This window comes from Pyrus communis, chromosome 4, assembly GCF_963583255.1.
Source record: "Pyrus communis chromosome 4, drPyrComm1.1, whole genome shotgun sequence".
Lineage (NCBI taxonomy): Eukaryota > Viridiplantae > Streptophyta > Magnoliopsida > Rosales > Rosaceae > Pyrus > Pyrus communis.
In genome coordinates, this window is record NC_084806.1 from 9045772 (window position 1) to 9056646 (window position 10875).

Consider the following 10875-nt stretch of genomic DNA (forward strand, 5'->3'; position numbering starts at 1 on the left):
TTTAAATTAAGCAAGAAAAGATAATTTATGGTTATAGCCTCAAAAACCATCATCTTCGATTTACAGTCGTTCTCAGCAATATATTGATGTTTTCAACTGGAATTAATAAGATCTTATTAGACAAAGATGCGACTATTCTTTTATGCTTTAGAGATCCGTGTATTAACAGAACTATACAAGGTATCATATCTAACATTTGACTCGGAATATGTGCGTGTGTGTGTGTGTGTGTAGGTACATATATTATATCAATTGATTAAAAATATTCGTGTGAGGAAAGATATGTTTCTTAATTTAATTATGAAAACATAAAATTATACCTCTAATATTTTAAGTCACTATCCATTCAGTACTACGATCTGACGGTATTCTCCTCACTTGTAAGTGAAAAATCTTATGTTTGAATCTCATGGATGACAAATTCAATACCAAATTATGTTGTCTATTGTGTGGCTTAACTGAACTCTCCCTCCTCTTAGTGTAAAATATATCGTTGCACCAAAAAAAACATTCTAAATCACTAATAATAAATTGATATAAATCAATAACCAAGTGACTCAACAGATGACGATGATTATGCATATCGATGTGAATCCATCCATTTAGACGTTGATATAAATTAACAGTCATTTTCCACGGTCCAACAGGGGCTAATGTCATATTCTATTCCAAACCCACGCACAAACTTTATTTGTAAAACTTGACATTGATATAAATAATACATTGATTTGATTTTGGGGTAGTGAAGCTAATGTTGTAGAAAATTAGCTGGAATGTGACAACGTATTGGGAATATGAGCATTTTTGACATGAACAAAAGCACGCAGGTATGCTATTGGCTGCCCAATTTGTGACCAGCTAAAAAATTGTGTATAAGTCAAATAACTAAAGATTCAATGCATATATGCATATGGTGAGAGTCTTCATCAAATTTTTTTATTGAAAGAGTCTTCATCAATTTGATACTGACTGAAAGGCATGTCACGTTTTGCATATAGTTATATGAATTTAACTACAATACTTATATATGTAAGCTACTTATTAGCAAAATTCTCTTTATCAACCAAAAAAGTTTAGTCTTCTATCACAACAAAAAAATTAGGAGCAATAATATAATTTCACAAAACTAAATTTTGTTGTTTTTTACTTAAACCCCACTTATAGGTGATTTTAACTTATATCTAATATTAAAAAATAGGAAAAAAAAATTATCTCAACAGTTTATAGTATTCTCTTAGTTTGTACACGTTCAAATTCAAGGGTGGAGCCATATACTTAATATTCGGGGGCCAAATATAAGATACGAAGTTAATATATACATCCATATATATTAGTTACAAAAGTATTAAGTGTAGAATGGTTATCTCTTTCTTTTTTTATTCTTTCATTTACTACATATAATATATTTTTTTGCAGGTACTACATATAGTATTGAAATATGTGATTTTAGCCCGTACATAATAATTAATAAGGGACATTAGCTTAACTAAAAGCTTCCCATCCTCACATTTGTTTTTTTCTTTGTTCTTTTTTTTAGGAAAACTTCGGCAATCTATGGGAATTTTATTGATAACGAAAAAAAAAATTACACCTAGTCGAGAAAGGGCAGAGGATATAAATATTACCCATCATAATACAAGAAAAAAAGAAAGAAAAAAAGAAAGAAAAAGAAGGGGGACATAAACCATAATTACCCCTCTAGAAACGAAATAAAAAAAGATACAAGAGAGGGGGAGGGGGGACATGAAACTTAGCCCCTCTAAACCTAAACCTAAAAGGTCTAAACATGCAAAACAAGTCGAACATCACCACAAGATTGAAAAAAAAATTAAGACAAACCTATATACCGACATACACATTAATTTGAGAAGCAGAAGTTAGGCAGCCAACATAGTCCTAAAACAAAGCAACACGAACTATCAGCGCAAGAGAATCTTGCCATACCAAAGTTGGAGAAAATAAGCCCACGTTAACGAAATTGTCCGTGACATTTCTTTCGCGATGTATGTGAGAAGCATAGAAAGTCATATTCTAAATGTGGTCCAAACAAATAGATCATTGTGTACAAAGAGGCCAAAGAGAACCAAAATCAGTCAATTTGACAACGAAAAAAGCACTAAAAGAGTCACTTTCCAACCAAAGACAAGGAGGATCCCATCTTCACATTTGCGCTTATACATTATATATATGAACTAAAAGGGATAAAAAGAAGTGGATGAGATAGTCAGGGCTTGTGCTCTATGCTTAACTCTGCCATTGTGTACAAAATCGAATCATTGGTCTATCATTATGAATCACTTCATAAGTTTATTAGGTCAAGATTACCCATGACTTTTTTTAATAAGGTTAATTATAATACTGGTCTTTGAACTTTACTATTACTTTAATTATAGTTCATGAACTCTCATATTAGTTTCTTTAGTTTTTGAACTTAACAATGTGTTGCATCCTTAGACCTTTTTCGAACACCTGATTGCTTTTATTAACTCTAGGAGTGTATTAGGAACTTCAACTCGAAACTTCAAAAAACAATAGAATAAGCTAAAAAGTAAATAAAAATTTATAAATTAGTATCTCAAACTTAAATATAAATGAAATTTGAACTATAAATATATAAAACGAAAATGATTAGACTTTAGTGACTTGTAAATATTAGGTAATGTGATTTCAAAGTTGGTAGGAAGTCGAATTATGGTTGGACTTAAACAACTAATAGATCACATAGTGAACTATGAAAAAAAAATTCCTATATATTCAATTTTTCTTACACAAAAAAAAAAAAAAAAAAAGGGGGGGGGGGGGTGGTTTTTCTTTTTCTTTCCCATTTCTATTTTTAAATTCATTTTTAGTAATGTGGGATGAAGTTCCTAGCATACCTCTAAATTTAAATAGAGGACAGGACCAGTGGTGCGACACATTATTAAATTTAAGAACTAAAAAAAACTAATATAAGAGTTCAAAAACTAAAATTAAACTACAGATAAATTAACGAACTAATGCTACTTGAATTACATCAGGTGATTGATTCAACCTTAGGATATCAGCAATAATTTGCATTCTTTAAATATTAATTTGTATTGGCTATACATCTCAATGACCAAGAATTGGTAAGGGACAGGAGAATGCATGAACAACCATAGAAAGATTTTTTTTTTATACATTGTTCATTTAATTAATTTCAAATAACTCGTATATTGCTCAGATTGATGAATAGAATTGAGGTTATAGTCAAAGGGAGGCAGATTGTCTACCCTCCTTTTTTGGTGCTATTTTCATCTCTTATTATTTGTGCGATCACAGTTAAGTCACGTCAACATTTTGTATTCCTATTGCTTTTTGTTTTATTATTTCTATAAAAAAATCAGTATAAAATATTGACGTGACTTAATCATGATTGCACAAAATAGAAGGAAATAAGAAGAACATCCAGACAAAAAGTCAGATAATCTACCTCTTTGTCAAAGATGCTAGTAGAAAACTGAAATAACTAGTTATAGTAGGCCTGACAAGGCTAAATGAAATATGTCAGCGTCAAATGCACTGACTTTAATAGTTTGATGACCTACGTATCAAATTGGAAACCCTACTCAATGTCTCAATCCAACTCTTCTTCAAGTTACTATTTTCTTTTGCGTTTGATTTAGACGCTCGTTAAATGTGATTTAATAATTTTATTATTTGCATGATATACGGATATTGTTGACCTCATGCCCTGTTATTATACTTCTATAATTTATTTTCAAATATACAAATATTAAAATGTAATGTGTAAACATAATTAAGATATGCAACAAAAGATTATTTTATGGTCAAAGCCTCAAAAACCATCTTCATCTTCGATTTGCAGTTCATCAATATATTTATGTTTTCAACTGGCAATTAATAAGATCTTATCAGACAAGGATGCGACTAATCTATTATTCTTTAGAGATCCATCTATTAACAGAACTATACAAGATATCACCATTGCCAAAAACGATCCCCTTACTTCCGATCTTTTCGTCTTCATCCTCTCTTATGAAACTTACCTCCAACTTGATGTTCGTATATGTATCCTGTCAATTGCACCAATCAAATAACTGGGCTATATGCATTCCCTTGACAGTACATAATTTATGCTCTTATTTTTAAGGAAAACTAATGAAAAGTCTTAAAAAATTTTAGTTTTAATGAAAATGACAAAATAAAGGTGTAAGTGAATAGTATTAGGAGTGACTTTTCAAGTTAAAAATGTCATTTTCGTTAAAAGTGAACAGTACATGAGTGTTTCGTTAAGATTTCCTTATTTTTATTGTCACGACTTTTTTCTTTCATTCACTTATTGCTTCCTGAACCCTTTTTTTTCGCACAAAGCTTCGTGCGCCATAGAACTCACCATAACTGCTATGGTGCTTTGGTTATTCATTCAATTTTCACACCTGTGTATATTATATTGTAGCCATGGAAATCATGTATGATTCTTCTTATACTCTTAAAATAATACCAAAGCAGCCCTGAAGATGGTTATTAGACTATCTTTTAACTACCAAATTCGGTGAAAGTCTAAACCAGAGCGGATCATTAGGATGAGGGACACGGAAAAAAAAGAGAATGAAACATAATTAAATGTAAATAACTATAGATGAGAGACTCAACAGTAGTAAATTGACATAAGGGAGTTTTAACTAAAAGTTCACGCTACTGTTCACTTTAACGAAAACCCACATTTTTACAATAAAAAATCAATCCTGGTACTATTCACTTTACCCTTTATTTTGTCCTTATCATTAAAACTCAAAGTTTTCAAGCCCTTTTCATTAATTTTCCTTTAATATAAATTAATGAACGCGTGACTCAGAACAGATAATGCTGATTAACAGTCATTTTCAACGGTCCAACATGGGCTATAATGTCATATTCCATTCCAAACCCACGCACAAACTTTATTTGTATAATTTGGCATTAGGGAATTGTTATTGGCACTTCAAAAATTTTATTCTACACTCCAAATTTTTTATATTAGAAACGAAAAATACACTTATGATGAGTGTAAAATAAGATTTTTGAAGTGCCAATAACACTTTCCTGACATTGATGTACATAATACTTTGATTTCATTTTGAGGTGATGCTAAAGTTTATTAGTGACACCCAATGTAATGGCACTATGAGCATTTGTTGACATGAACAAAAGCATGCAGGTATGCTATTGGCTGCCCATTAATTTATGACCAACTAAAAAATTGTGACACCCAATTCTATAAGTCAAATGACTAAAGATTTGATGCATATATGCATATGGTGAGAGTCTTCGTCAATCTGATTGTGAGTGAAAGGCATGGCACATTTTGTATATAATTATATGAATTTGGCTACAATATTTATAACATATTCAATATAATTACTATCTCAATGATTATATGACGGGAATTGCACATTAAAGGAAGGGACTTGTGAACTGAGCTAACCTGTCTTGAACTTGAAGTAGGTAATCTCTCTTATATCTGATAGCTTTAACTGGCCACTACAAAGAAATTTTCATAGATTGAAACTTATTCTAGACTTAGTATCCCCGGATAGACCATATAAAAATAGACGAGTAATAAAGGCAAATATTTGACAATTTCATGGACGGCACATCCTAACTGTATAAAAATTTCCTAGTTTATATCTATATCGTACTTAATACATATCATATGTATATATGCTTTGCATAATATCTTTAACTTCATCATCTATGGACGTCAAAAGATGAGTTTTTTTCCTGTATGGCAAGCAAGCAAAATAAGAAGAAAATGTGTTCTACCTAGTAGGGACGGAGCTACAAATTTCTTTTAGTGGGGTCATCCCGAAAATTAACTAAGAAACCCTTATTATAGTATGACTTACACTCAATATAATAATAGGGATGCTTTCAAATGATGATGTAGCACAATTCCATATTACAAAAATTTCAGTATAGTAGTGTAAAGTGGAAAAGTGATGAGAAAAATATTAATACATGATGGGCGGGAGAGGAGTTTTTCAGTTTGAATGATAGAGTAAGAGCACTTTTGCTCATATAATATTTGGCCTGGCGTATATATAAGTGGTATGAAATTACTTGAGTGGGGGCATCTGCCCCCAGTGAGCCTTCATTGGCTCCATCCATGCTACCTACATATGTATGTATTCCACATGCATGCATGTATAAATATTTTAAGATAAATAATAGTAGTTGAGTTGAGTTATATTCAACCACTACAGGCGTCCAATGATTGGAAATGAATTTCAAGCCCGTATTCACACGGATATGTCATAATTTTAATTCTTAACGCAGGTGAATCGCACTATGATGGTCATGGGAGGTTGATGATAAGGATAAAATGGTGACTCATTGCAATAGTAACTCATGATGGTTACCAATTCAGTTAGATAGTTACTGTAGGATATATTATTTTTACTTTTACCCAAAGTGTAACTATATATACATGTCTAATATTATCCTTGAGATTAATGAGAAAAGATAGAAAACATTATTCACAATATGGTATCTTCCGCCAGAAGTCTACCAACTTCGATCTTTTAGCTTTTGCTCTCCATTTTTGTTATTTTCTCAGTACACAAACATATCTCTTCCGTTATTTTCTTCTCTGATCTTGAGCATCAATGGCGGCTAAGTCTTCCCATTCTTCCTCTCTGGTGATTGCGCATCCTCCTTCTGCACTACACCACTTCTTTCTTCTACTTAGGCCTTGATCAACTCCATCACGATCCAAAATATTGGAAGCATGGTCCAGACAAAACCGAAACGCCACAATTATCTTGTCCGGAAGTCTCTCTTTGATCCGATTTTCCGCCGCTACAAGCTCGTTGGAATTGTTAATGGATTTGAACCAGCATCGCGTTAATTTATCAATGATTCTTTAGGAAATTTGACCTCCGTTCCTAATCCTGTCTTCAAGTTATGGTATAAGAAAGATCATAATATCATCATCTAGATCAACTCTACACTCTCTGAGGATTTGATTCCTTTCACCGTTAGTGTTCAATCTGCTCGGGAATTATGGCAGAATCTTGAACGGCAATTTGACGGTGTCTCGCGATCTCATATTCATCAACTTAGGTCAAATCTTCAATCTATGACAAAAGGAAATTCCTCTATCTCTGAGTATCTCCAGTGAATCAAGGAAGTTACAGATGCTCTTGCTGCTGTTGGCGCACCAGTCGATGATCATGATCTTTTTCTGATAATCCTCAGTGGACTACCTGATGATTACGATTCCTTTGTTGATTTTTTGCAATTCCATCTCGCTGATACAATTGTTAATGATCTTCATGGTTTCTTGCTTAGCAAAGAAATAGCGCTTGCAAGAAAGCAGCATACTAAAGGCTCGTCTACTGAACCTTTTCAGGCGTTTAATGTTCAAGCATCATCCACCAATGCTCATTTGCTCCCTACACTGCCTATTCCACCTCAACATCAAGCTACAGTGTTCATCCTTAACAGTTCCCTAATTCTAATCGCAGCAATTCTCAGCGCTCTAATAACAATCAGCGAAATTACAACAACAACAATAATCAAAATTGATTCAATCGCTACAATAACAATTCTCATAATCGCGGTGGAAATCGTGGAGGAAATCATTTTTACAACAATTCTAAGCCTGCTCCCTGTCAAATATGTGAAGAACCAGGCCATCAAGCCATTGATTGCAACAATCGTATGAATCCTAATTTTCAAGGTCGTGTTCCTCCTGTTAAGCTTGCCATGTATGCTAATCCTCCAGTTAATTCATCTCCTCCATGGCTCATTGACTCTGGAGCAAGTTCACACATGACAAATAAGATTTAGAATTTGCAGAATCCACAACCATATCATGGACCCGACAAGGTTTACATTGGAGATGGCCAAGGTTTGCCAATTCATCACTCTGGCTCTTCGTTAATTCGCACTCCTTCTGCTACTTTTCAATTAAAGAATGTTTTACATGTTCCTTAATTGAAACATGATCTGCTCTCTGCCAATATGTTTTCTTTGGATAAGGGGTGTTCTTTGACTCTAAATCCTTTTGACTTCAATGTCAAGGATCTTACTATGGGAAAAATGCTTTTTAGAAGTCCTGTTCGCCAAGATCTTTATCCTTTCTATGCATCTCCTCATCCTTCCAGAAGGTATCTTGCAACTACTGTAATAAGGACTTCTCCTCATATTTGGCATCAATGCTTGGGACATCCAACGTTCAAGACTTTTAGATATGTTATCTCTAAGTTTTCCTTGCCTATTACTACTTCTGTTGATGAGCTGTTTTGTCCAAATTGTATCTTGGGCAAGTGTTCCAAATTGCCATTTCATGATTATGTTAGTATTACATCTAGACCACTAGAACTTGTTCATGCTGATGTTTAGGGACCAACACAATTGTTATCTTTTAGTGGTTAAAAGTTCTATGTTCTGTTTGTTGATGATTTCACCGAATATACTTGGTTGTATCCTCTCAAGAATAAATCAGATGTGTTTGTTACATTTGTCCAATTTCAAGCTTTGGTTGAAAATGTCTCTAGTTTCAAGATTGGTACTTTAAGAATAGACTCAGGGGGTGAATTTCTTAGCTTTACTTTTCAAAAACATCTTGCTTCTTGTGGCATTCAACAAAATCTCAGTTGTCCTCACACACCACAGCAAAACGGTTGTGCGGAAAGGAAGCACCGGCATGTTGTCGAAATTGCCAGGACATTATTGATAGCTTCTAAGGTGCCCTATCAGTTTTAGGTCGAAGCTTTTCTCACTGCAACTTACCTCATTAATAGGTTGCCACCCATTTCAAAACCATCTCCATGGGAACAGTTTTTTAGAAAACCTCCAAATTACAGTTAGCTCAAAGTTTTTGGTTACAGTTGTTATCCTTGGTTAAAACCTTATATCACATCCAAATTAGATGCCAAAAGTAAACCATGTGTACTCCTTGGTTATAGTTTGATTCATAAAAGGTATAGATGCTTAGATCTCATCACCAATAGGGTTTACATCTCCAGACATATGTATTTTGATGAGACTTCTTTTCCTTTTCACACACTTACCTCTTCCTCACCTACTTCTCATACTGCCTTATCTCCTTTCTCCCTTGTATTTCCCCATCTATATCCTACTATGTCCTTACCATGTCATGTTATTCCACCTGAATCCCAAGTTCTTGCATTTACCATACCTGCAACCACTTCTCCCCAATCTGCATCTAATGCACCTACTTTCACTTCTACCTCTCCACCTCCACCTATTCATTTTATTCACCTTATGCAAACTAGATCTAAGTCAAGCATCTTTAAACCCAAAGCTTACACAACTACCAAACATCCTTTACCATCACACTTTGACAGTGAATATGTTCCTTCTACCTATCTCCAAGCATCTAAGTACTCCTATTGGAGGGCAGCTATATAAGATGAATTCAATGCTTTGTAGAATACAGGAACTTGGAATCTTGTTCCTCATTCTCCCTCTCACAACTTAGTTGCGTGTAAGTGGGTTTTCAAAATCAAACGTAAACCAAATGGCTCTGTGGATCACTATAAAGCACGTTTAGTGGCTAAGGGTTACAATCAACAGGAAAGTATTGACTTTAGTAATACTTTCTATCCAGTGGCAAAACCTACGACCATTAGGATCCTTCTCACCTTAGTAATTCAGTCAAATTGGTTCTTACATCAGTTGGATATCAGTAATGCTTTTCTCCATGGTTCTTTAAAAGAAAATGTGTATATGACTCAGCCTTTTGGATTTATTGACCAAGATTATCCTAATTATGTTTGTCACTTAAAGAAATCTCTATATGGTCTTAAACAAGCCCATAGAGCTTGGTTTGATCTTAAACAAGCCCATAGAGCTTGGTTTGAGAAGCTTCAATCTGTTCTATTCTCATTGGGGTTTCAAGCATCACAATATGATCACAGTTTAATCATTCTTCATCAGCCTATTCTAGTTTTGGTTCTGGTGTATGTCGATGATATAATTGTTACTAGCTCATTTTTTTCTCATTGCAGTGCTGTTATTTTCAGGCTCAATGCTCAGTTTCCAGTCAAGGATTTGGGTGATCTCCATTATTTTCTTGGGCTCGAAGTTCAGTGATCTTCATCAGGTATCATTATTCATCAATCCAAGTACATTATGGACTTGCTTAAAAGATCACATATGGATGGAGCTAAGCCTTGCATTACACCACTTGGTTCTGCCAAGCTTGATCTTTCTGGGCTTTTACTCTCTAATTCTACATAATACAAATCCATTGTTGGGGCTCTCCAATACTTAACTTGGACTCGGTCGGATTTATCCTTTGCTGTTAATCTGGTATGCCAATTCATGCATTCACCACGAGAGCAACATTTTCAAGCAGTGAAACAGATTTTAAGATACTTGAAAGGTACAATTGGACTTGGTTTATGGTTCCTTAAATCCTCATCTTCTCTCATACTTATGGCATTCTCTAATGCTGATTGGGTTGGTTGCCCTTGGGATAAAAGATCAACATGGGGTTTTGTATCTTAATTTCTTGGTCCATCCATCATCAGTTAGAGCTCAAAGAAGCAACACACAGTTGCTCGATCATCCACTGAGGCTGAGTACCACTTTCTAGATTATACTGCCATAGAAATTACTTGGATTTGCCAATTATTCACCGATATTGGTTTCCAATTGCCTGTCATTCCTCAGATTTGGTGTGATAATGTCTCTGCTATTGCCTTAGCATCCAATTCGGTTTTTTTGCTCGCACCAAGCGTGTAGAAATCGATTATCACTACATTCGCGAGTTGGTTTTAGCACACTTACTCCGAGTTCAGTTTGTTTGCAACGAAGATCAACTTGCAAACATACACACTAAGTCACTTCTTCGGCAAAGATTTCTCCATCTTAGATCCAAGC